The sequence below is a fragment of the Accipiter gentilis genome, chromosome 24 (assembly GCF_929443795.1).
Source record: "Accipiter gentilis chromosome 24, bAccGen1.1, whole genome shotgun sequence".
In the NCBI taxonomy this organism is placed as follows: Eukaryota; Metazoa; Chordata; class Aves; order Accipitriformes; family Accipitridae; genus Astur; species Astur gentilis.
This window is the reverse complement of record NC_064903.1, coordinates 24,425,244-24,451,535: the sequence shown is the minus strand read 5'-3', so window position 1 is coordinate 24,451,535 and position 26,292 is coordinate 24,425,244. Positions and strand designations below refer to the sequence as shown.

The following is a 26,292-nucleotide window of genomic DNA, read 5'->3' as shown; positions in this document are numbered from 1 at the left end:
TGTCGCCGAGTTTTTCCCATGGCAGCAAGGAGCGATTGAGACAGACTGGAAAGAAATCGCAGGCAAGAAAGTACATTTATATCTGGATCCTCTGGGTAGTTTGCATGAGACCAAAAGGATCAAGAGGGAAGTTTTGAGTGTGGTTAACTTCCCTGAAATTATAATGAGAAAATACGTAAAAAGCTGACAGGAAGGTTTGGCTGTATGATGCTTTTTCTTCGGTAAGAGCTTTGACATGTAAGCTGCATTAAAAATGCAGAGAAAGGTGATGTTTCCTGTCTGAAATAACCCGCCTCTACTTCTGCTGTAAACGGGGGAGGCACCGGGCTGTGCAAGCAAACGCGGCCTTTGGGGGTGCTTTGTGATACTCGTCTGGTTTTCTTTCAAAGCCTGAGAGGTCAGATGGGGAAGGGAAAAAAGAAAACAAAAAAGGCGTGAGGTGTTCGCAGGCCGGTCTCATCACGCTAATTCCTTCTCTTCGTAACGAAGAGGCTCCGAATCCTGCCCGAACCGTCCGCAGCGCTTTGGATACCACCGCACCCTCCGGAGCGGAGGCAGGGCGAGCCTTCCAGGTGCGCCGGTGCCGCCTTGACGACTCGGGTTTAGGTGGCTGCAGGCGGAATGGGGAACACCTGAGTCACCGCCCCCGGCCCTGACCCGCACCTGGCCCTGCTGCCTTTGCAGCCCGACGCCGGGTCGCTCAGCGGCGCGGTCCGGGGCTGGAGAGGGGCCGCCGGGCGAGAGCGGGAGCCTTTTTCCCCCGGGGCGGGCGGCTGCCTCCGCCGGAGGAACGGCTCGCGAGTCCCCGGCGGGGCGGGGATGCGGTGGGAGGAAATAAGCGGAACGGGAGCGAGCGGCCCGCCGGGCCGGCGGTGTGCGGGCCCGGCCCGGGGCTCACCGGCCGCCGGCGGGGGAGGAGCGGCCGCCGCCGCCGCTCGCCCTTTCCGCCGCTGGAGCGCCGCGATGGGCGGCCGCCGGACCGGGAGCGGGCCGCCGCGCTGGGGCTCCGGGCGGTCCCTGGGGCTGCGGCTCCGCCGCGCCGCGGCTCCCTGCGGCTGGGGCCGGCGCGGGCGGGCAGGTGAGTGGCGGGGCGGGAGGGACCGGGGCCGCTCTGCCGCCCCCCCCCCCCCCCGGCTCTGCCCCGGCCCCGGCCCCGGCGGCGGGCGAGGACGGGCGGCGGGAGCCCCGGGGTCTCCTCAGAGAAAACAGCCCCGGCGCCGCCGCAGCGAGCCCCTCTTCCCCCCCAGCTCAGCCTGTGGGAAGGGGCGGGAGGGACCAGCCCCCCCCCCCCCCCCCCCCGTCTGCCCGGGGGTCGGGGGGGGCTGGGGAATAGCGGATAGCGATGGGAAGGGCGGGGGGCTGCCGCTGGAAGGTGGGCTTCGTGAGGGGCAGCGCAGGTGGGATGCAAAAGGTAAGAGTGCAGCCCGAAAACGTGGGCTGAGAGGGGGCCTGGGGCTTTGCTTTCTTTTTGCTCTAAAATGGTGGAAATTTGGCGATGCTCTGGCCCGGTGCCTCCACCGCCTGCGGTGTCCAAGCGGGCTGATGCGGGTGGTCCTGGTATGGCAGGAGGGACAGGTCGCGTTTGTCGGAGTCCCCGAAGAAGATTGCAGTGCCGCTGTGGTTTAATGTGTTTCTAATGGCTCGTAAGGATGTTCGGGTAAGGTAGAGCTGTGGGCCTCATCACTTTGATATCGCAAGCGCTAACCCTGCTCTGTTTGCCGGCTCCGTACCTTGGACTGTAATTCTGTGTGCTCCGGGTGTGAGAGAGTGGGGACCTCCCGATGCTACTGTGGCCCCCGGTCTCTGTTGTTGCTACTGGAAACACTGGAGGAGAACGGAGATTCTGGGAGTGGCGGAGGGCAGGGGGCTTCACTCTGAGCCCATCTCCTGGTGGGTGAGGAGCCAAGGGTCCCAAAGGCGAGTGGTGTCTGTCCTGAGCTGATTGGTAAAGCAGATCACCTGCCCGCAGGGCCATCAGCAGAAAAGAACTCCACACTTTTAATCAGAAAAACAAAAGGCATTATTTTGGATTTGGTAATGTCTTAATGATGCTTGTATCAGCCTTTTTATTAAGACTGTTAAAATGCTTAAGGCATTTTTCCTCATTTGGATCTCCAGTGCTAAAACTGGTTTCATGCGACTTTTAAAGATGGCTGTGATAACGGTGTGAGGGTAACAATCTTGAATGCAATTTATTTTCGGTTGTGTGAAAGAGGAACCACTGTGGCTCTCTTTCTCAGTCAGCTGCGATGCTCAGTGAAGAATTACATCTTGTATCTGCCCTGAGACTTGTGTTGGAGACTCGTTCCTCTTCCTGTTAAATGATCCCTTCGGGAATGGTCCAAAATGCGCTGGGTGGACGCGGGTTATTCCTCAAGGATGGGGAGGTCAGCTTAGTTTGTCGCAGATGAAGGGAAAATGGAGTTTTCCAAAGAGCTCCCGCTGCCGGACCTTATGCTGGTGACGTTGCCCACCTCGGTGCTGGCATGCTGGGGTGAGTTGTAGCCAGGGCTGTCAGCCCCGCGGGGCAGGGGACAGAGGAGGCAGGAGGTTGTTTTGGGAGAGAGCACGAGAGCCGGGAGCACAGCCGCAAATCCTCTCCAAGGGTCTCCCAGAGGGTCTGTAGTTGTTCCTAGGAGCTGGCCGTGCCAGCTAGAGTTCTGTGAGATTAATCAGCGTCTTGTCTCTTTTCACCTATCTTGGTCAACCCTGTACATGCTTCCTGAGGCCGGACCGGAATGGAAAATCGCTTTCTTAGACTTGCAAACCGCCACCTTTATCTCTGGAACAACAAACCGTTCTGGTTTGTTGCATCCCCCTGTAGCAGACCTGCAGTAGTTAGCTTCGCTTACGACCTCTGATTGCAGACGCAGTGCCGTCTCCTCTGCCAGGCTGCTCTTCTATCTGCCTGCTATGGTAGAGTTCATGTGTGGACTGCGGGGTCCTGGTTGTTGTTCACCGTCCCCTTTGGTGGTACTGTTTGCACAGAGGGAGGACCAGCAGCTGTAACCCCCCCTGGATGTGATGGGAGGAGGCTCTGGCACGGGTGGGTGAAGCAGAAACAGTTGGGGTAATTGAGCTGGTTGCTGGTTCTCACTGCTTGCCAACATGTTTACCTTCCAGAGGATGGAGGCTTTTTGCTCTCGTTCAGCAGTGGCCACATAATCTGGATTCCTCAGATAAATTCCTGCTGTTTCTCTGAGATCTGTGGCTGCTGTTTTAATTGCCTAGAGCTCTGGGCCAGACACAGGGCCCTTGTTGCACAAAATCAGCTCCCATGAATGATGCTGTTGTGCGTATGTCTCCGAGTTTCTCTTTTCCTCCCTCTTGCCCTCCTCCCTTGGAAGCTGGGGAATTCAGTATTGGTGAAATCCTGCCTGCTGTACTCGTGCAGCTGGTGGCACTGGCTCCATCTGCCATTCCGTGTGTGCCAGTTAACTTCTTTTCACTGATTTTCCTCTTGTAAACAGGGATATTGAAGACATCCTTCTCTCAGCCAGAGCCAGCTTGCTTGCTTCACTCTGGTGCTGAGTCTCTGGGCCGAGACTGGTGCTGGAGCATCTCTGCAGCCCCAGCAGCCATCCTGTGGGCAGCCAGGGCTGGCCCTTGGGACGTGCCTCCCCTTCCTCCTTCTTGGCTTCCCGTGGTTGAGCATGAACCCCTCGCAGGAGGGATGCAGTAGGGGTGCGGGGTGGACGGGGCAAAGGCGGTTTCTGGCTTATCTGTGCTGCAGAGAGGTCCTGAAGGGGGCAGGAGGGGAGGAGCAGGCAGCTCCTCTCCCGCTTGCTGTTATTAGGGCCTTCAGTGGGATGCCCGATGCCAAATCAGGTATCCGGCAATTTATGAATAATGCCCCAGTACCCCGCACAGGCGGCTGCTGTGTGGATCCGAGTGCTCTGCAAGGGCACAAACCTGCCTGCGCTGCCGTGGCGAGACCCCCAGCAGGACCCGTGGGTGGGTTTGCCGCTTGCGGGTGAGCTGGGGATGCTCTGCTGGGCCTGGGACTCCTTATGGGGTTTTACTGGGGATCCAGAGGTCCGAAGGGGTGCGGTGGCAGCGGTGGGGGTGGCCGTTTTTACAGCTGGGGATTGAGAAAAGCGAACAAATGTTCTGCAGTGGGTTGCCAGACAGAGAAATTAATTGGGGACCCCAAGGTGGGAGAGGGCGGCGAGCGCAGGCTGGGCCCAGCTCTGAGGTGGAGATAGACCCGGATGAAGCGAGTTCATGTGAAAATGTCCTGGGCTTCTCCCGTTGTCCGTCTGCGGCGGTGGAAAAATATGGAATATGAGTAACTCTTGCACTGGCAGAGCAAGAGTCCCCTGAGCATATGCTCGTGAATAAATTTACCCCAGGACACCCGCTTCTGTTTTGTTCGTTTCTGTGGTCAGTTTTTATTTATACACCTGAAAGAAAATGTTAAACACCACCCCCCCCCCTCCCCCCTGTTTATTTTGGTCATCGGAAAAAGAGAAGCAGATAATGACCGTCTCGGGGCTGCTCAGGATGTGTCCGCTGTGGGTGCGTGGGTTTTCCTGTCGCGGTGGGTGGTCCCCTGGAGCAGGGATCCTTTCCCGGTGGGCTCGTGTCCCCCCCCCCCCCTTTTTTTTTTTTCTTTTTTTTTTTTTGCTTTTTGGCCGGTTCTGCCGTTTGTAGGCTGTTGCCGTTTGGCGGGGGGGGGGTAGTAGTTGGGGGGGTGCGCTGCCGGCCGCGGCCAGCAGGGGGCGCCCGTTGCCGCTCCTCCGCCGGGGGGTCCCGGCCGGAGGATGCGCAGGCGGGGCGGGGGCTTCGAGTGCTTCATTGAAAGTAAGTGTTTACTAGGGAGGGACCCCTCCGAGGGACCCCCCAGGTCTGATCTGACCCGGTGGGATGCTGAAGCAGAGCAGAGAGGGGCTCTGAGCGCCTTTGCAAGCTGATAGTGGCTGAGTTTGGGTTTCTTGCTGGAGCCTGGGAAAGCCCCCCCAGGGGGTGGAAGCCCCCCCAGGGGGTGGAAGCACCCCCTTGCCACCCCCCCCACCCCCCGGTTGGCTGTTTGTGTTAGTGTGCCCTTCGCACCTGGAGGGGCCGTGTCCTCGCGGTGCTGAGAAGCATTTGATCCGGGGATCTGCGGATCCAGCCCGATGCCAAATAATTGGTCTTTCTGAGCATCGGCACTGTCCGAGCCTCCCAGCGCCGGCCGCGGTGTTCGGCGTGCGTCTCTTGCTGTAATCTGTCCCTCAGAACGACCCTTCGTCTGTAGCCACGGCGTGACCTGGCCAATTTTCCCACTGGACCTTGCCCAGAGCAGGGGAGGGTTTTGAGTGCTGGCAGGCAAGGAGGCAGCATGGGCAGCATGAACGGCTTGCCCCAAAATGCCTTGACCTCAGGTCTGTGGGTTGGGCTGGGCTGCATCTGCCTGCTGCTCTTCCCAGGTAGGATCAGGATTCAGCCCGGCTTTCCCTGGGTGCCTGTGGCCCAGGTGGCTCCTCTCGCTCAGTCCTGTCCACCTGCTGAGCTCCAGGTGCGTCGGGGTGCACACAGCTCTTCTGAGGTCCTATGTACAGTCCCCTGTAAGGGCCAGGCTGGGGTCATTCCTTTGAGCCTGTTACTGGAGCTTTCCCAGGTTTAGGCCTGGGTGTCCTGAGCAGCCGGGTGGCCCCCACCCTCCCTGCTGGGAGGAGGAGGAGGAGGCGGCAGCTCCCCAGCCTGTTCACCCTTCCTGTCATTTTTTCAGCATCCAGCCAGCCCAAAAGGGCCTTTGTTGGATTTTTTCCTGTCCCTTCTCAGCGACACCCCTTGGACCACCCCAAAGACCCCCTCTCCCCTTGCTGGTGGGGTTGTCCAGGGTCCGGGCAGAGCACCTCCAGCTCCCTGGGGCATGCTCTGGCCAGCAATCCCAGTTCTTCACCGTCCTGCCCAGGAGGGCATCGTGCTCCATGCTGTTCCATCCCTCATCCCTCTGCTTGGCAGCCCCTTCGCTGGCGTGCTGGTCACGGGCAGCATTAACCCGTTTGCTGGGCGGCCCAGGTGAGCACACGCGTGTGCACACGCGCACACTGGGCGCCTTGTGCAGGCGGCGGGGCGGCCCGAAGGTGAGCCCACAGGCGCTCCGCCGTTCCTCGGCGATACGCCGGGAACTATTAATATCGCCGGGCGTGAATGCGGCCCATTCATGGGGGTGGCGCGGGGGGAGTGTGCGGTATGTGCGATTTCTGCTCCTCCCAGTATCCGCCCTGGCGGTGTGGCCTCGGCTTTCCTGGTGTGAGCGGGCCAAGCGCGGGGTCCGTGTGGGATCGGCTGCTTTGGTCCTGCCCTCTTTGCCGCCTGTTTATAGCTCAGCGTCTCCGGGAGATTTCCTGCCTCTCTGCCCCCACACCCTCCCCCTTCCCGCTTTGCGTGAGGAAATGAGTGGAAAATGCTTGAAATCCTCCTCGGAGCCGAGCGCTTTTTCCACTGGCCGTCACCGTGCCACTGGGGCCGCCTGGGCGATGGTGCCTGGCTCTGACCCACCGCAGTGCCGGGCGAGAGGTGAGCCTGTGGCAGTGGAAAGTGTTGTGAGCTCTGCCTTTATCCAGCTGTGCTGTGTGCACTGGGATGGATCAGTGCCGTGTCTTTCTGTCCCCTTCCCACTTGTGTGGCCCGAATACGCTATCCATGCCATCCATACCCTGGGGCGCTGGCTCGGTGGTCTGCACCCCAGGCTTTGCACCCATCATGTGTTTCCTGAGGTTTCGCTCGCCGTCTCTCCTGCCCCAGCCTGGGGCAGAAGTGCCTCTCTGCAGCAGTCCGAGCCTGTGCAGATCTGGCCGCAGGTGACGTCCCTTTCTGTCACCCTCCCCAGGAGCTGGAGAGCAGCACTTTGTGGATGGTGAACATAAGGCCGAGAGCTGGCTGGGGGTACTGCTGCGGGGTCAAGGCTTGGCTGGCTTTCTGGTACCCCGAAGCCCCTTTGACCACTGCAGCTCTGTAGCGGGGTGTTCGCAGCCTCCATCACTCCTTGTTGTAGTTACCTTCCACTGATCTCCACCAGTGCGGACCAAGAGCCGCTCCTTTCGCTGTGGCTGACTGCGGGGGTGGCACCGGCTGCTTGCTCTTCCCTTGCCCCCCCCACCCCCCGGTCCCTGGCTGGCGAGAGGCTCCCTCGCACAAAGCTGTACGAAGACTTTCAAGTCAACAACGGCCTCATTGAGCGGCCCGTTGCCGAGAGCCCCTTCCCTCCAGAGGCGAGGGCTGTGGCGTACAGGGCTGCAGTGGGGAAGCAGAGGCGGTCGGGAGGTTGGTGGGAGGAGGGTCAGGAGCTTGGGGCTCGGGAAGGAAGGAAGGAGATGTGCATCAAAAGCCTCTCAAACTATGAAAACAATGGGAAAAAGCCTCTGTTTTTTTCCTCGATCCTCACATGTTTGGGTGCTTGGGCAACCCTCCAACCAGTAATTTCAAGAGCAAAGCTGGTTTGTGGCATCCCTGCAATGTCTCTCCTGCTTTTCTGGCCCTCCTCGTGGCAAATTGTTGCCTGGCTCTCCTTGCATTGCATCTGTGCTCTGTGTGTTCGCCATGAAGCCTCTCGTCCAGTGTCCCGTCGCCTCTGTCTCACGCTTTGCCTCCTCTCTGCTTCTCCTTCCGTGCTCAGGCTGGTGCTTCCTGACCTGCAATCCTTTTGCCTCCCATTTCTCACGAAAAAATTCCTCCTTCAAGTCCACCTTAAACAGTGTTTTCTCCTCTTAGCCCCTCTATTCCAGAGCCTATCCCCTATTTTCTCCTTCACTTTCCTGCAAATAGTCTGTGGCCAGTCCCATCTGACATGACATGGGTCAGGGATCCAGGAGCCAGGTTGTGAGATGTGTGCGCCATGGAGAGGATCTTCCTCGCCCTGTGCTGTTGGAGGAGTAACGACCAAGTAAGAAAATCCCCTGCAGCGTGAGGGGCATTTTTAGGAAACAAGTCCCACGAGAGCAGCTTCCTGGCGACTTGCTGCGGCTTGCACCCCTGCTTTTGCCATCTGCTCGGTTTGATGGGCAGGGAGAGCTAGGGACGGCCGGGCGTCTGTCCAGAAGCTGTCCTGGGGCTCGTCTTTGAGGGGGACCGGCCCGAGGGACCCTCGTGGGCGCTCAGCCCCGCGGGGAGGTTGCAGCTGTTCGGTGTCCCAGCCGTGGGGCCCCCAGCCCACGGTCCGGCACGCGAAGCCGGGGCCAAACCAGTCCCTGCAGTTGCTGCTGCCGGTCTGGAAGCGGAGGGCGGGCGATGGCCGAATGCAGCGGGGCGCCGGGGCAGGACGGGCTCGGGGCTCGTGACGGGTTTCACGCGTGTCGTGGCAGCCCCTTAGCTCAGGCTGCGGCCGGTGCGGCTCCGCGGTTCGGCGTGCGGGACACGGCCTCGGGACCTCCGGCCTCGCAGCCGGGACCTGGCCGCCGGCAGCGGCGGGGCGGGGCGGGGGGGTCCCGGGGAGGGGAACGGGCGGGTCCCGGGGCGGAGCCGGCGGGTCCGCCACCTGCGGCGGCCGCGCTCACACCGACAACAGCCGGAGCCGCGGCTGGCAGCGGCCCCAGCCCGCGGCGGCGCCGGGGCCGAGGGGTCCTGCACCCTCCCCCCTGCCCCCCCCTTCCTCCCCTTCCTCCTCCTCCTCCTCCCCCTCGCCGGGACTCGCAGCCCCCCTTGCCCCGAGGAAGCGCGGTTTTGACGGGCCCGCGACACAGCCCGGAGGTAAATCGGAAACCTGCGGTTGGGTGCGGGGGGTGCCTGTGTGTGTGTTGGGGGGAGGAGGAGGGGGCAAATTTCGGCAGATAGCGTCCGGCGGTCTGCTGCGCGCAGCTCCGGAGGATGCTGCTCGGGCCGCGCTGGCAGATGGAGCCGCTTCCCGCAGCGGGAAGGCGCCGTCCGGGGGTTGTTCGGTCCCGGGTGCCCGGCTAGACGCGCTGCCGGTACGAGGTGGCTGGTGCTGTAGCCGGGGAGGAGGAGAAGCTCGGAGCTGGTCCACGTCTCCTGACACGCTCGAGCCGTTACTGGATCCCCGTCATTCCCGGGCTGAGTCACAGCAGCGCGCGGGGTGAGGATCCGCTGCTTCCATGGGAGTCGCCGGCTTCGGCGTGTGAGGCCGCCCTGGCTCCTTCTGCGGCTGCTGACCTGTTCGCGGCCGGCAGACGCGTCGCTAAACGAACGGAGGGACGCGAATGGGCTGGCTGCGGGCTTTGGGCTCCTCGGATCTTCTCAGGGCTCCTCTTCGCCCCTCCTCTACCTGGGATTACTGACGGTTAAACCCGGTGGCTGGAAAAGCAGAGATTTGCCATCTGATCCAGAGAGTCAGTGAGTTCATGGAAAAACCGCGTTGACGTCAGGAGGCTTCGGATCGGGCCCTTGCGCTACAGCGGGGGGAGGCTGGACGCCGTGTTCTGGCTTTCGGCACCGTGGGCACGTGTTTCCAGTCGATCGTCTCTTCTGGAGACCTTTGGCTTTGGTAGAAACGGATGGGTTTGCCGTGCATGCGCCGTTTGTCACGTTGTGAACTAGCAGTAATCTATCTGTCAGACCGTGCTGCCAAGGTGAGAGGCTCTTTTTTCGGAGGCTGTTTGATCGTGGCTAACTTAAACACCAGCTCTTTGTGCATTTGGTTTTGTGGTTTGTGTTTTGGAACGGCTCCTTGCTGCAGGGGAGCCTCTTCTTTTGAAGACCCTCGTATAGTCCCAGGATGTCAGAGCGCATATTGTGATATTATTGGCAGAAGTCTGCATTCTTTTCCATGCGCATACTTGAATTCTTATCAATGAATGTGCTTTTCTTCTGTTTACATTTTAACTGAAACCCAGTTAAGAGAGGTAGCAGTGCTGCTGGAGCAGGCGCCGCAGCCCTCGCTGTTCTCTCCATGTGTGTGCTGGTGGGGTCTGCCCCTCGCTGTGAGCCGGGCAGGGGGCACGGCTCAGCTCGAACCCCGTCAGCCTCTCTCTGTACTTGTAGGGAAAAAATTAGCTCCCACCCGTCTGCCAAAAACTTGTCAGTAATTTCCCTATGTGACAAAACATCCAGTCCCAGTGCAGAACAGGTATCAAACCTGCTTCTGAGGAGGTGCTCACGTTCTCTTCATGTACTTGCGCTTCCTCTGAGAAATACTTTTCTAATAAAAGACCAACTGAATAAATCCAACCGTGCTTCTGTTCAGCATTCCTTGTCTGCATTGCCTCAAATGTCCAAACCTGAGCGTATGTATGGGACAGGCTGCCAGCAATTTAGTTTCGTAAGAGAACAGAATATGGTTATGCCTAAGGGCACTTCAGTACTTCCCCTTGGTTTTTGTACTAATTTCAAAAAGATTTGAAGGTTCTCAAAGTCAATTGAAGTCGAGCAGGGGAAAGAAAGGTTGCCCTTTCCCTGAGGGCATAGCAGAGGTTGCTGCGTGACTTTCCAGTGGAGGAGCAAGCTGACAAGTTGGCCGGTGCCGAGCCTTGCAGGTGCTGTGGGGGTGCTGAGGGCAGGTTGCCTGGTCCCTCTGTGCAGCAGCGGAGCCTGGCAGCAGCGGCGGGAGGCAGGAGGGGAGAGCTGCCGGATGCCAGGCACTGCCCCGGCTTTGCTCTCCTGGGGAACAGGGTAAATTGTCCCCCAGTAGAGAGGCCAACCAAGTCTCCTTCCTTAAACTGTTTGTTCCTTGAAGAGCCCGAGACAGTTTGCCCGTTGCAGGAGTTTGCAGACTTGCATTTGCACGTTGCATGGGTTTGGAAGGGCTTTTGCATTCAGATGTATGTGGGAGTTCAATCCTCCAAATATAGGCAGCAGTGCCGGCAGTGAGGCTGTGGAGGCAGGAAATACCTCCCGGCACGGTCACTGCGGCCCCGGCTGCGTGGGGAGCTGGGGGGGGTCCTGTGGGACAGCGGGACCTCTGCCCTGCTCCGGGGCTCATCTCCCCGGCCCAGCGGTGCATCACGTAGCACGGCTATCTCCTTCCACCTCCGCCAGCCTAGTAACAGAGACTCTGCTCTATCCTTCTGCCCACCAGATTTGGTGAAATGTATTGCCAGAGCCCAGGGATGAAAGCTGAGCTGGTTTTGTGGGTGTAAAAGGCGTTCAGGGGCAGCATGCAGGCTGCAAAGGCTGGGATGCCGTTGCTCTTGCCAAGCCTGCCGTGGCTGTGCCGGTCGTGCCGTAGCAGCAGCACTCTGAGGTGAGAAGAGCCACCTGGAGTAGCAGCACCCCAGCACCGTGGGTGCTGCCGGTACTGCCCGGGGTGAGCCGAGGTGGGAGCTGAGGCATGTGTGACGGTGGGAATGTCTGCGTGGAAGTCGGGTCTTCTCATTTTTCAATTTTCCTTTATCCACGCGCTTTTCCCGCCCCGCCGGGAAGTGGGAAGGAGGTGTTCGGTTGGATTTAGCGCTGGAAGAAAGGCCGTGCTGGAAAGCGGCCGGAGCCTTCCCAGGGACCGGTGGCCCGGGTGGAGGAGCGGTCCGTTAACCTTTGTGCCGAGCTCCCGTGTGCTCCGGAGAGGTCCGGCAGCATGCGGCCACATTCCAGCAAGGCCGGGGGTCTCCCGCCCAGTTAATGATTGAGCCACAATAACCCTTCTTGTGTGAGCCTTTCTGAAAGTCACCTCCGGATAATTATATTAACTTTTCCAGGCTGCCAGGGCCGGGCGCAGAAATTTAAAGGGACAGGGTCTTTTCAGCATTTCCAGCAAGACGTTTTTTAGGTGCAGGAAGTGACGGCTTGCGGGTTTTCATTGTCTGTCCTGATTAATTTGGCACGTTACTTGCACAGTTCCACATGAGGGATTGTCGGCAGTGTGGAGCTGTGTTGGCCTCGCTCTGCCTGTCTCCGTGCTCGTCCCTCCGCTGCCCGGTGCTCCCCCGGGAGTGACCCTGGGTGCCAACCCCGAGCCCGTGGGATGCAGCTCCCACCGGGTCCTGGGGTATCCAGCCCCCATCGCTGGTTGCTCAGCTGTGACACCCCCCGGCGGGTGTCTTGCCAGCCTGCTGCTCTTCCCTCTGCCGCTCAGTTAATAATCGACAGGGTTCCCGCACCACGTGGGCACGCTCACCCAGCACGCAGCGGTTTGTCGAGCCAGTTGAAGGATCCCTTATCAGAAAAGGGCACTTGTCACCCAGTGCCAGTTAGAGGCAGAGGAAACGTTAACGAACGGGCGTTAACAAGCACGGCAGCTTGAGGGACCTTCCCTGGAGGGGCTCAACCGTTTGGTATCCCGCTGGACGGAGGCACTTTTCCAGCTTGAGTTCCTCGTGCTGTCCCATGGCTGAGCTCAGCCATCCCCTTTTGTGGCTTCCCCAGTGTCTGTCTCGCAGGTCCCACGGAGGCGTCCTGGTCTGTGTCACGGATTGCTGCTGCTGGTCAGGGGAAGCTCGGGGCTACCAAAACCGGCTGGCCAGGTGGGGCCGGGCTGCGGTTTGGCGTCACACCTCGTGTCCGTGAGATGCAGCCGCTGAGGAGCAGGCTGGTCCCTAGCAGAGTCTCTTTGAGCTGGGTCTAGCAGTCGCGCGGGGTTTGGAGCTAAGGCGGCAGGACAACGCTCGCTGCTGCGACTGCGATTGCCGTGCTCGGTGCAAGGAAGGCAGCGGCAGCTTGGGGCGGTCACCGGGATGGATGTAACGTCAGCCTCGGGTCCACTGACCTGCGTGTGTGGGGAGAGCGGGAGGGGGGGTACGGCAGCTGGGGACTGAGCCCCGCAGCAGCAGAGCCAGGGGTCTCTGCTCAGCCTCGTCCGGCACCGGCTCTGCCCCCGCTGGGCTGCCCGCCTTGGGGGGCCGAGACGGAGGCACGCAGTGTCACAGCCGGGGGTGCTGCAGGAGGGGACGAGCCTTCAGCGGGGTGTGCTTGTGCTCTGCCATTTCTTTGCCCCCCCCCCCCCCCCCCCCCCCCCCCCAGTCTATCCAAAGTGACAGGAGTGCCCAGGCTGACGTGGCACTCAGGATAACTCCTAGGACAGCCAGCTGCCGGCACGGGCTGGCGGGCAGTGCGGTCCCAGGGTGAACATCTGGATTTCCATGGACCCCGCAGCCAAGGCTTGGGCCTCTTGTTGCTTAATTGGGAGCAGGAGCTCGTCGGCTCCTCCCGGGATGGCACGCCGATGAACCCAAGGGGCCCAGCGCTCCGGAGCCCGGGTGTGCCGGGGGATTTCCTGCCCTTTATCTGGGAGTGAAAAGCATCTGACTGCAACATGTGCATGCGGGGCTGCAGAGAGCCTGCGCCTTCTGGGCCGGTCACAGACTTGCTGTGCCCTTTGGGAGCAGGCTTTGATGCCCGTGTTCAAAGCTTGCTGGGGCAGAAGCGATTAACGCTGCTATTTAAGGACTTCACGCTGCCAGCGCTGCCCGTGCCGGCGTATACGGGTGGCAGCGGGAGAGGGTGCTTCTGACCCGCAAGCGTGTCGCTGCTCAAGTATGATTTATTTGCAAAGGTACATCATGGGGTTTCTATTCTCCCTTTCTTCCCCCCGACGTGAATTTTACAAGAATATTTTCGCTGCTGTCAAGGGCACAAGTTCAGTTTCTGAATGCCCTTTTGTGTGGTGCAGCACAGAGGAGTCGTGCTCTCTCCCCATTCCTTCTAGGAATGGCAACAAAACGCTTCCGCCGCACCCCTCGCCGGGTGCTCCAGCCGCTCTGCTGCTGGCTGTTTTGGGGGGACGAGGTCAAACCGACAGCCCCACGGCAGGCTGCCAGCTGGAAACCGGGTGTTTGTGGAGCCAGGGCAGTAAATCTGCAAGCATGGAGAGTTCCGTCCCTCAGCTGCGAGCCTCTTCCATGCGACTGCGGGCTGTGCAGGAGCAAAGCAGAGGGGCTGGGGGGCTTGCCCCCCTCCCATCCCCTTGCCTTCCCACCAGGGACCCGTGTCTGCGGAGTGGGGTGGCTGGCAGCTGGTAGCTCAGCCTGGGGCTGGGGAAGGAAGCACAGGCAGGGAGGACAAGAAAGCGAGCATTTAAAGAAAAAAGGAAGAGAAAAAAGAGAAAGACTGAAGATGAGGAGGCTTTGCTGCAAGCACTGGGCTAAAAGCTGGGCTTGGGGGCGGCGGGTCAGGCTGGGGAGGGAGGTGGAGTGGGTCCTGGGGCTGCAGGCGGAGGTTTGCTCAGGGGGCAGCTGGCGAGGGGTGGCTGGGGGTCAATTCCCTCTGCTGCTCCAGTTTCCAGTGAAACTGGAAATGGCCACGAGCAGTGGCAGGCAGAGGTGTCACGAGGCTGTGGGATGGTGACGCTCAGCGATGACTCAGAGCGCACTTGACCTCGTTTCATCAGTGCCATTGGGCAAGAGCAGGACATCTGGGCAGTCAGGGCTGGCATTTCAGCTTCGTTTTCCCAGAGAGAGAATTGCTCCGCAGCCGCTGTATGCTTTCCTGAACAAACCTCCCGGGGAGGCTGTGCCCTGGTGAGAGCCACTGGTGTGAGCCTCCCGGGCACGGGCATGCACCGGCCTTAATGGCTGGGGCTGGGCACGAACTCTGTCTGTATCGTTTCTCCTGGGATAAAGTCCTGGGAGCTGTGGTAGTGTCTCAGGAGCAGCAAGAATTTAGGAGGCAGTGGTTCTCTCCTAGCTAAAAATAATGGGCTTCTGAAAAAAAAAAAAAAAAAAAAGAAAAAAAAAGGCTTGAAGGACTTAAGTGAGCCTGAGATTGTGTATATAAGAAGACAGGTTGTCAGTACCTGCAGTGTTCTGGGGTGCCCCATTGCCCTGCCCGGGTCCCCTCAGCCCCCTCCCATTCCCCTCCAGCCCAGGGACCCCTTCCCTGCCGATGGGAGAGTAAGCGTTGGCTTGACAGGCGATGGCAAAGCCATCGTGTCCCTAGCAGCAGTGTATCCCCTCCCTTTTGTTTCGTTCAGCATCCTTGTGCCCATCTCTAAATCTTTTTATCTTCCATTACAAATGCTTCTGATTCTGATCTTTTATTGCTAGTTTGGAGCAGGGAAAGTTTCTTGCTGGACAGTTATATGGCCTCATTAGTTTCTGCACTGCCTAAATCTTCCTTCTCTGCCTACAGGCCAGCTTGGCAGCGGCTGCCTGGGAATCGCAGAGGAAGGTACCTGTGCGTCTGCTGTTTGTCTTCCCAGGGCCTCATCCTGTCAGAAGGACGGATGAGTGTTGTGTTGTGGCCATCCTGTAGGCCGTCCAGGGCTGGTAGTGTGACAAGAGGGCTGCAGAAATTAAGCTGAAGTCCAAATAAATGATTTACAAGTGCCACTGTAGGATGTTGCATCGTTTCCTCCCCAGTCCAGTGGGAATTACTGTCCTGTAGCAGAGGCACGTGAGCGCAGCACGAAGTCCACGGCCGGCGAGGGTGCCTGCTGTTGAGGTGCTGGAGCTGCTCTGCTGAGGCGCAGGACGTGCCCTGCCAGCCTGGCAGCGCGGGTGCTGGGATGCCGGGGACGTGGGGCCAAGCAGGTAGCGATGGGGCAGCAGTGCTGGCATCCCGCATCCCCTCGGCCGCCTGCTCGGGCAGCAGGCGGGGCTCTCGGCCGACACCGCGGCTCCCTGTCTCCAAAGGCTGAGGGAGGTGAAACCCCAGCTGCCGTCTTGCTGCTGGCAGCAGAGACAAGCGCATGCAGCAGTTTTGCTCTGAAGACCGTTTAAGTTTAGAGGTGCTTTTATTGTCCCAGTAAAACGTATACCAGGCACAGTACAGCAGCGGGAGTGCTCGGGGCTCCCGCAGTTTGTCCGGCTGCGCTCCCAGTACATGCCTCCGTGCACTTCGTGTTGCTGCAGACTTCAGCTGCTGGAGAGGTCCGTCCTCAAAACTGCTAGCATCAGCTGGCCGGGACATCTGCTGGGTCTGCTGCATGATTTGCTCTTCCCTAACACCTTCCATGTGGGCATCTCCAGAGGCTTGAGATACCAAAATGCTTACGTGGTCACTGGATTTCCTTGTACAGCTTGTCTCCGCAGAGCCAGAAGAACAACCCTGCTCTCTTGGACCCTGCTTGGCCATTGCAGAAGCATCCTTCTGCTACAGAGCTCTCCAAAGCACTTGTTACCACTCTCCAGGATGACTGCCAGCTTGTGCGGGCTCTCCCCCTGCAGGGATTGCTGGATGCCTCAATACAGGAGGCAAGAAATCACAGACTGAACAGAAATTGTCTCTCTTCTCGGGAGGCAGGCGTGATCTCGTGCTGAACCCCTGACTTGCGCTCGGGGCGGACACTTGCTTTCCAGCCAAGTGGAAGCTGACCCCGCTGCTTTCCTTTCCCACGCCCAGGGCCTGCACACACCTCTGCAGCATGACTTTTCCAGTGCTGCTGCTGTTCGGAAAAAACCAAAAAGCAACAAGTATTTTAGGCATTTTGCAGCAGCAGCTGAATTGTATCAAACTACTTTGTGCATCTGAGACTTAAAGCCCTGAGTATACATTTTTGAAGGGGCACATTTAGGGAGGCGTTGTGGTCCGGTGACAAGGGAAGCGCTTTTGCGAATGTGGGGAGCTGGGCTGTGCTCCTGGCTTTGCTCCTGACTCTGTGTCAGGAGAGGCTTTCTTCTCTTGTAGAAGAGAGATCACAGAATTGCCTCCTCTGTAGATTGTGACCTGTGAATGCAGGGGGACACTACCGAATCCTGCCACCGAGTTTTACTTATTGGTCCTGCCCCGTTACTGTTCCTCTCCAGCAGCCCTGGCAGTGCCCGTGCCCACAGCAGTGCCCGTTGGCACCGCGCCGGCGCGTTGGCCGGAGGGATCTCCCAGGCTGTTTGCTTTGGAGCCTCCTTGACTGACTGTTTTGAGACAGCTGCCTCTCCGTGTCTTGGGTTTCCTGGATTTCTTCTCTCTTATTCTTTCTTGTATTTTGTGTAGGGATGTTGGTATGAAAACAGCGTTTGTGCTTCCTAAGCCCCCATATGTTGCTTTGCTCCCCAGCCCAGCTGGAGCAGACGCGGTGCTATGCCTGCACAGGGTGGGAGCTGTTGGCTTTGGGGGACGGTCCTGCTGGGAGTTTGGGGGCCGGCCGGGGCTACGCCACTTTGCCTTTCTCTTTGCAGCTTTCTAATGGCAGTTTGCACGCGGGGACCCCGTCCCTGCCCTCTGCGGGAAGCTCGGGAACCGCATTTCTAGCTGCAGAACGGCACAGCACACTTCCTTAGGGAGCCTCGTAGGTGACCGGGGACTAATGCACCCCGTGGGAGGGCTCTTGGAGAAGGGGTCGGGGTGGGGAGGGGGAGGCGCAGGTGCAGCCCCCCCCGGCCTCCCCAGCTGCGTGGGCCGATGCAGGACCTCCAGTAATGCGAACAACTGTGCGAGCCCCTCCTCTGCCCAGTGGCTTTAGGAATGGAGCCTGCGTTTGTGGAAAATTAAGAGTAGGTCCCAGGCTATGAGCTCGTTTTGAGGGTCTGGTGCTTTCCTTATCAGAAAGAGAGTTTGTGTTTGGATTATGGATTTTGGTCCATTTTTGCTCAAGACCTGGAGATGCTGGAAGGACGCAGGGACTTCTGGCAGGCGGCTCCTCTCTCATCGCCGGTCTGGAGCACAGACGCCTTGAAATACCCTGAGAGCCTGAGGCATGCAGGTGCAGCTGAGTTTGCAGCAGGGACTGGAAGGGTTAAAGCTGCTTTGCAGTGTGATTTTTATTTTTTTTTTAAAAAAAGCCATTTCCTTCATGTCCAGAGACAGTTTATTTTCTGGGCATTCTTCGGGACTCAGGGAGGTGCCTTTTCTTTAAGGCATTTCCCGTAAGCAAGTTTATATTTGGACTGGGGCGGGTGGGGAGAGGAGGTGGGTGCTGGGGAGGGGTCCGGCGGCCCGAGCCAAGTGACCTCAGCTTTTGGCTCCTTGTCCTAAATTGTTCGAGGTGGCAGCCACGGGAGCAGTGGCCACAGGACCGGCTGGCTGTCGAAGCGGGGTCCCCCGTGTCCCGGCCCCCAGCAGCGCTGCCGCCCGCAGCACCCGAAACACCCGTTTGCACAGATGGGTCAGAGCAAACAGGATGGCGTGAAGCTGTCGGTGGAGCAGCCAGCCCTGATTTACTTTAAAGCCTCAGCATTTAAAAATAGGAACAAAATCCTGTTACCAAGCCTTGCCTTTGCAGTCCCCCCTGCGTTGTTCTTGTGGCTGGTTTGCCCCCACAGCGCGTTTTGGAGCCGGGGGCCAGCACCCAGCGTGGGGGGGCCGTGCAGAGCAGGTGGCTGAGCGGCTGCCCTGTGTTCCTCTGCAAAATGGAGTTACTGTGCAGGGGGATTATCTGCTTCGGGCTGTCCTCATGGGTGCCGTGCTGTGCCGTGCTGGCCGCTGTGGTGCGGCCGAACCGTGGGGTGATCTAACCAGGGTGGGCTGGCTGCTCCCCTCTGCCTCGCGGGGTGATGGAGAGTGAGGGCTGTTTATTGCTTTGTCTGCAAAAACTGTCAGAGAGGACCCGTGCGCTCTGGAAAATGAAGCTGCCCCTAGCCGGGGAGTGTGATTTGGAATAAGGATTTCAGCTGACCTCGCTGCTCGGGCAGTAGGTCTGATGGGAATTCACATTGTGCCGGGTCAGAGAGCAGCTGCCTTGGGCTTGGGGCTGAGGAGCTGTTGTGTTTGTCTTCGCTCTCATTGCTTCTCCTTGCTAAGTAGTGACCTACTAAGACACTGTTAAGTCCTTCTCTAATGTCTGTGGGGTTTTCAGGTTAGCATGGAATTAGCAGGAATTTATGGAGCAGGCAGGTTGGTCTACACCATAATTCAGCACTGCTAACACCAGAAAATAGGTGTCTGTCTTTGCCCAAGAAGTGGTCCATGCCAAGAAAAGGTGACTCGCCATCCTCTTCCGCCCTTTAAGACCATCCCTTCCATTACCTTTGAGATGATGAAGATAAGTGCTGCTGGACCCCAAATTCTGACCTCTGTCTAATTCCCTCCCCCAAGGTGGCTTTGATTTCCATTAAAAACAAAAACAATCAAGCAAATGTGGTAATATACCAGATCATCAAAATTTACTGTGCTCTTGATGTCCGTAGTGCAGATTTAACTCTTTTTCCACTGATGCTTGATTAGACCTTAATTCCTGTGCAAGGTCCTTGGAGCCTGCAGCTGGAGCCCCGCTGCCCCGGGGTGAGACGCAGCAGACTGGGCTCACCTCCGAGGCAGCACCGTGCTTCAAGCAATTCTCCCATTGTTCCCCATGCCAAGTTCCTTCTCCCCCATTTTGTTTTCTTTTTATTACTGTGATTTCCTAACATCGGAAGAGGCGAGTTATGAAACTGGAGTTATCCAAACACGTCTTGTTTGAAGATAGCGTTTCATCCAGCAGATGCAGCTTCCTGCTCTGTAAATGGTTTCCATTGTTTCGTGTTGGCTCCTGGCCCCGTCTCTGCCGGGGCCACTGGTAGTGTCGCTCGGCTCTGGCAACCCGAGGAGCAGTGGACCCAGCCACGAAATGCTGCTGGCCATGTGGCGGTGTGAAAAGGCTGAACTGGGAACGCTGGTATCCTGTAGATAGCCTCCAGAAAACGTTTGGGAGGCTCACTGGAGGCTGCCTCTTTGCACAGGTGACCAAGGCAGCGTGCACGCTGTGAGGCTGCTGCTGGGCTGCTGGCTCGGTTGGCCGCTGCTCCAGCAAGGGATGCTCAGGTTTCCCAGTATGTGTCCGCTCTTCCAACAAGACTCTGTCTGGAGGGGCCAGTTGGTGCCGTTTCTGCTCGAACACACACAAAGTTTGTGCTCCAAATAGCCACCTTGCTGATACTTGCTCCTGGGATTCCTTATGTTTGAACGGGATTCAGACTGTGGGGCCCGTGACCAGGTGCCCGCTGTTGAAATGAAGACGAGATGCAGCGCAGAGAGCAGTTAAAAAATATGCTACTGGTATCAGCACCACTCTTTCAAATTTTGGTCGCAACCTGGGATTCTCTTGTGCTGGGCCAGGTAGAAAGATAGCCGCTGGTCTAATGGTTGACTTCCAGGCTGCAAAAGAGCAAGGAACCAGGGAAGAAAGGGTAAATAAAATAAGGTGGTGCTGGTCAGTGTGATGAGGATTATTCCCAGCACAAAAGAAGCCGCATAATTTTTAAATCTTTCGGAGGCACTGGAGAGAGGGAGGGTTTGGAGACCACCCTTGGGTGCCTGCCGGCGGTGCTGCCGCGGGGCAGTGCTCCAGCTGGGGCTGCGGTGTGGTGGGTGGGTGGGCAGCCTGGCCAGGGCTTGTGTCGGCAGCCCCAGGCGCTCTTTGCACTGGTGCAAGATATTTCTGCCAAACGTGACATAGAAAGCATTGGGAAGAACGGAGTTGATTTTTGTTTAAAGATGTTTTGTTATCACTGGGAATCGCAGACCTAGGGCTGTGTTTGCTGGAAAGCCATCGAGCCCGCAGTTGGCGTTACCCACTGTAAAGGAGTGGGAGGAAGAAAAGCCTTCAGAAGCGCGTGCCGCACCGTGTTTGCTCAGCGTGTCCCGGTTATCCAGCTTCATTGGGGCAGCATGAGTAACGCCAAAACCGTCCCTGTGTCAGAGGCAAAACGATTTGGCTTTGGCTGTGTTTGTGCCCTGGTCTCTTTTCCCCTTGGGTTTTGCATCTGTTAAGTTTCTCTGGCTGAAAACCCTGCAGACTGCTCTCGGTCAGATTTGTAGCCGTGCAAGCACTCACACCAAAACCCTCTCTCTTCAGTAGCCAGAAAAATGCCAGCTGACTGTTAGCTCTGATTTTAAACGTTTGATCCAGAAAGCAAAAAGGTATGAATTAATTTTCTCATTGGGTGGTTAAATAGGAAATGTGACTGAAGAAAACAGTGATCTGCTTCTTGAATAGCTGCTACAAATATGACAGAAGTGTTTACTGGTGAAACAGGAGGCTGATCTTACTTCTCGTTACTGCCTGGTAAGGCGGGTGGTGGGTGGAATCTGTGTCGTGGTGGTGAAAAGCTGGAAATTCCACTTTGCAGCACAGATGTGGGTGCTGGGGGGGAGGGCAGCCTTGCTCCCCCCTCCCGGCTGGTGCGGCTGGGGTATTTGCTGTCCTCCAAGACCCCCATCATGAAAACAAACCTGCACTGTGGGGTATAGTAATTCTCTGAAGTACGCTATTAGTTCTGACTTTTAGAGAAAGCGTGAGACGTGGTCCCCAGAGCGAGGACGCCTGCCATGGGAAGGGTGCGTGCCTTTTCATCCTTCCCATTTTAGACTCCCTGCTTGTGGGGTGGCACGGTGGCCTTCGTGCCGGGCAGCTGAGGTGTCTCCCCAGACCGTCTGGTTTCTCCGTGGGCTGCTGGGGCCCTGGGAGCTCTGTGCCACAGAGCCCCAGCAGAGGTTTTGGGGAATAAGAGCTGCAGGTCCTGGTCTGGTGCTCCTCCCTGGCTGTCTGCTCTTGGCCACAGGTGGGAGTGAATCCTGGTCTGCATGGTCCTCTGCTCTTCTGCTGCTCTCCTCTGGGTGCCTCACCACCACGAGTGACACGGAGATGAAGCCGGGAAGTTACTGGGGGGGTCCTCTTGCAGCTGAAGGGCTTGGGTGAGGATGTGTTTGAGTCTGGTGGAAAGCACGCTCCTGCTCTGGCATGCAGGTTCAAAGAGATGGGTGAGGTGCCCACGTCAACCCCCGTCCTGTCCTCCCTGATCAGTCCCCAGACAGTGGGAGAGATCCCTGTGGTGGTGGCAGGACATGTAGCGTGGGAGCGAAGACGTGGCCAAGAAAGAGAAAAGTCAGAGCTTGCTGGTAAGCCGAAGCTGGTGTGCCTCGTGCTCCGTTCCCTGGGCGCACGGGTGCTGTGAGCCATGACCTTGGACTCGCAAGAGAGCGGTCCGTAGCCTGCAGCTCGAGTGGGCTGCGAGTGGCTGAAGGATTCTGGGCAGCAGGGAGGTGGAGGCAGGCTGGGACTTGGCCGAAGACAAATTTTCGGTGGATTGCCTTTATCCGTCAGTCGAGCCTGTTTTGAGAGGAGCTGGGTGTGCCCCAGACCTCTTCCTCCAGCGCAGGAAGCCTTGCCGGGGGTCACGCCGTCCCTGGAGCTCGGGCACAGCCGTCCTGCTGCCGCTGCAGCCCGCGCTGGCGATGCCTGTCTCTCCTGCTCTTGTTCTCCACAGCTTTCCCACCTGCTTGAGAAGCAGTGATTTATTTTTTTTTAATTAATTTATTTCATTTTTTGCATGAATGGAGCATGTTTTTGTGAATGTGCTTCACGGGATGTGAAGCCGCAGATGTTTGCTCATTAATTAAGTTTTGCAAAACTGCTGCCGGAAGCAGCGCCAAGCACTTGGCAGAGCTCTGTGGTTTGACGTTTTTCCTTCCTGCCCCCTTCTCAGCTATGCAAAGCCTTACCTACCCCTTCACTCTGCGATGGCAGCCCCTGCCTCTGCCCCTTCTTATCTCCCCCGTCAGAGCTGTGCTTCGGGGCGGCACCTCTCATTTTGAGGTGGTGGACTGAGGTCCCCCAGGCAGGGTCCTGTGAAAGGAGCCCATGTCTCACGTCTCTATTTCTTTGGTCACAGCTGTTGGAGAAGGCAGAGGATAATGAGGTCAGAAGTCTCAATGATTAGTATTTGGTAAGGTTCGCTGGCATTTTATCTTTTGTCTCCATAGAGAGGAGGAAAACATGGTGAATTAAGAGCATCTGTCTTGGCAGGGCCAGCCCTCCCTGAGTGCCCGACCCTGGGTCGGGATGGGGTCCTGCCTCCTGGGACCTGAAGCCTCTGAGATCCCAATCTCCTTTACTGCAAATCAACACAGAGATCTCGGGGTGTCCTTGGGCTTCTCTCTGGCTCCACTGGCAGAGCCGGTCGCCTGCCCAGCTGCTTCACCTGGGGAAGTTACCTGTTCTTTGGTGGTACGTGCCACTCCTTGTGGCACGAGCTGTGCTCGTAAACGGCTCCTGGCAGCCTGGAGATAGCACGGATAAATAGAACTCTGCATTGCGTAAGCCTGTGTTTTGCCCCTTATTGAGGCACTCTTGCTTCATGGACAGGCTCTGAAGCCCATCGGGGTATTGAATGATGCACTAGTGGCTCTGACAGCGCTTTCCGCGTTTTCTAACGCTGCTCCCCTTTCCCCCATCTCCAGCTTTGCCTGGGGCTGGCCGTGAGCCGGGCTGTGCCGGCCGTGGGCAGGAGGAACCACGGGCTGCCAGCGAGCTCCTGCCTGCACGGCCACCGCAGTGGGTCGGTGCCGTGGACCTGCCGCGGTGCAGAGCTGCCAGCGGCTGGTGGGGGATGTCCTGCCTGCCGCGGGACGGCTGCGAACGCCTCCTGGTTAATGCCTTGTTATCTCTCTGGCCCAGCCGGTTGGCATGTGTAATTTATCCAGTAATGGCTCCTTGTCCAGAGGGGAAAGGAGTAACAGCAGGCAGGGCTTGGGAGGGAGGAGAGCAAATAAGGGAAAATGGGCACGCCAGGTGTGGCTCAACCTGTCTGATGATGCTGGTGATGTAAACCAGCAGTCAAGGTTGTGTCAGCGGGACACCAACCACTAATCCTACACCCTTGCTTTGGGATGGCGTCCTCTGGCAGGGTGGGCTGGTGGCTGCGCTGAGACCTGGAGCAATCCCACCTTCAGCAGGGCTGTTTTGATGGATAGCCTGAACCAGTACTTGGTACGCCTCAGACCTTTCTCAGGGCAAAAAAAAGTGTGAGGGGAGAAGCTGTAGGTTGCGTGGAGGAAAATGAAAGGACAGAAAGAGGTTCTGCTCAGCTCGAGCCCTCTCCCCCTCGGCAGGCGCAGGGCGGGAGGAATGGCGTGTGCCACTTCCCAGGAGCGCGGGCAGGGACTGCAGAGAAAGCCCCATCCATCCGCCCGTGCCGGGCGGTCCTCTGCATCCCTCTGCAGTGCCAGCCCGCAGGGCCTGGGGTGGGGATGGACACGGGGGTGTTTTGCAGTGGAAGTGGGATGAGATGCCGTATCCCTTGCCTCTCTCTGGGAATGCTCTGGAAAGCCGGGGAGAGCAAAGATGAGCTCCTCCGGTCCAGCTCGGTGATCTTAGCCAGGAGGCACCCCGTGACCCTCCGCAGGTCTGCAGGCAGGTTGTTGGCAGGTAGGAACGAAACGCTCCGTGAGCAGCTGGCAGGCAAGAGCAGCGAGTCCTTCAGTGCAGCGGTCACGGGTCACTATCAACATGCACATGTGTGTGCGTCTGCGCGTGCGAGCTGGCGTGCTGGGCACATGTCGGAGTGTGCCTGTCTGTGTGTGCGTGGCTGTAGCTTGCTCAGACGAGCATCAGGCGAGCAGCTGTGCATCCATGCATCTAGGCGCTGGAACTTGCATTTTTTCGGACAAAAAAAGGCTGTCTCAGATGGGGCCGGATAGCGAGCGGCTGGTGGGCTGGTGCTGGTGGGCTGGTGCTGCTCGCCCGCTGAAGATGCTGAGTTTGACCAGGACTGCCCGCATGCTGGGCTGGCCCTTTGCGAGGAGACAGGAATAGAGACTTTCACAGCCTGCCATTTCAAAGCATCTCAGCACTCAATTTTTCTAACCACTTGTGAAAACTAAGTGTTAATTAAGGGCTTTGAGTCCCTTCAGAAAACATGCATGTGAGAGTCAAAAATCAGTGACTCATAAAAATAGACACGGATGAGTTTTAGAAGGATGTGAGCTGATTGATTTACCACAAATGGCGTTAGCCTGCAGCTCTGCAGCTAAGTTTTCTGAGGCAAAGGTTTCCTCAAAAACGTCAACAGGAGAATTGCCGCACGCTAGTGAGACCGAAAAGTAATGCTTGCTTGAGAAGATACATTTTAAAGCGTTGTTCTGAAGGGTGCAGAGGTGACTGCTGGGGAAGTTTACACAGGTAAAATACACACGCAAAGCACCTAAGCATGGGACTGAGGCATCCCTGGGGGGCTCTGAGGGTGGGCAGCTCCTCTGAGGTGTGGGGACGATGCTGCTGAGGTCCCTCACCCTGCAACGCGTGGTCGTATGGGCTTCGAGCCCTGCGGAGGGCTTTACCTGGCTGGTTTCCCACTAGGCAAGGAGACCTGAGCGAGCACCGTGACAGCCTTTGCTTTGGTCCTCTTGCCCCAAAACGATGGGGAGAGCGGGGCTGCCCCACTGTGTGTGGCTGCTGCAGCAGAGGTTTTGTTGCAGAGTTTCCTCCGTGTGTGATCACAGGCGGATATTCCAGTATGGCTGTCTTTAGGGCAAAATTTTCCTAGTATAACCCCTAGAAAGCATCGGACGCGGGCTGGAGCCTTCATCAGCCCTGCACATAAGCCCATCATCAGGAGGGGAATTTGTCTCCTGTTAGCAGCAGACGACTCCTCACTGTGTCTGGCTGCGAGCACCAGCGAGACCATTGTGCTGTTGGGACAACACTTAGTTGGGCAAGAAAACCCCAAGTAGGTCTTGCTGTGACAAATCTTCTTTTACTTACGCGGGGGCTTTCACATGGAAGGGAAGCTGGAAAAAACATGCCCATTCCTGCCAAAAGTCGCTGCTTTGCCAGTAACTGGCCTCTGTTTTCTAATGCTGCTACTGCAAATGGTTGGTGTGTTGAACTAGGGCTTCTGCTGCCTTCTAACCCATGGGCTTCTCCTTGGCCTGACTCTGGGGAGGTCTTCCGCTGCTTCTGACCTTGCTGTCTGCAGCCACAGCACTGACTCTGATGCGTTCAGCGTCATAACTTCCCTTGAGCGGGAATAGCTGTGCAAGGGTGTGTGAGCTCATATCCCTGTAAATCCCTTGGAAGGCTGGGAAGTACTCCGTTAATTAACAAAACTGAAGAAGAGAGTCATTTTAACCATCTCCAAGAAGCGTTTCCTATTGTTTACAAGCAAAGGTCTGGGTTTCAGGACTATCCTTCAGCTATGGACCAGTCCCGTTCTCTCTGTGCATCCTGAGATCATTCCTCTGCCGTGATGTGAACAAGCTCTTTGGCCGTGTCCCACGAGGCTTTGCTTGCTTCAGCTCCTCAGAAAATGCCTTGTTATACTTAAAGGGCCACGTTTTAGACTGTGTCTGGGTTGTGGGTAGGCATGTCTGTGGAAAGGGGCGCAGGGCTGGCTGGCTGGCAGAGGTGGCTGTGCTGGCTTCTCTGGTAGGTGACAGAGAGATGGGACCAAGCCACGTAAGCAGAGTCTGCCATTCCCATGGTTCGTCTTCCATTGGGATTCAGCATCTTGACTGTCAGGCCAGCATATGAGTCTATAACATTGCTTGAGGCCAGCTTTTGCATCCTGTTTTGTAATATTCCCTGACATTCCCCACATTCCTGGCAAGGAGACTTCTGTATTTTTTTAAAATGTTCCTTTGTCTCTTTGTGAAACTGTGACATCCTTTAAAGCTACTTCTCAAAAAGTCCGTTGGCCTACTCTCTCCAGCAGCTCCTGTTCGCTTCATAAAGAAAAGGAAGCCTTGAGCTTCGACTCCAGCCCTAACACTGTCTCCTTCCAGTGGGGAGAAAGGGGAAAAAAGGAGAGAGGAAGGGCCATGGACTCCTGCTTAACTCAGGTGACCTCCATAAAC

General features: G+C 57.7%; 1 protein-coding gene across 11 annotated transcripts in view; it reads left to right on the top strand.

The window, feature by feature from the left end:
* The window catches only part of STARD8 (StAR related lipid transfer domain containing 8), an 83,827-nt gene that overhangs the window by 28,154 nt on the left and 29,381 nt on the right, over positions 1–26,292 (top strand). Inside the window, exon 1 of one of the 11 annotated variants that reach the window (XM_049827747.1) lies at positions 1,056–1,078. The exons of 7 other annotated variants lie outside the window; for them this stretch is intronic. The gene's annotated coding sequence lies outside the window, so the exon portion shown is untranslated. Of the gene's footprint in view, positions 1–1,055; positions 1,079–8,621; positions 8,674–8,937; positions 9,017–24,612; positions 24,620–26,292 lie in introns of those variants that run through there. 3 more of the 11 variants (XM_049827749.1, XM_049827746.1, XM_049827751.1) reach the window with 3 other exon arrangements.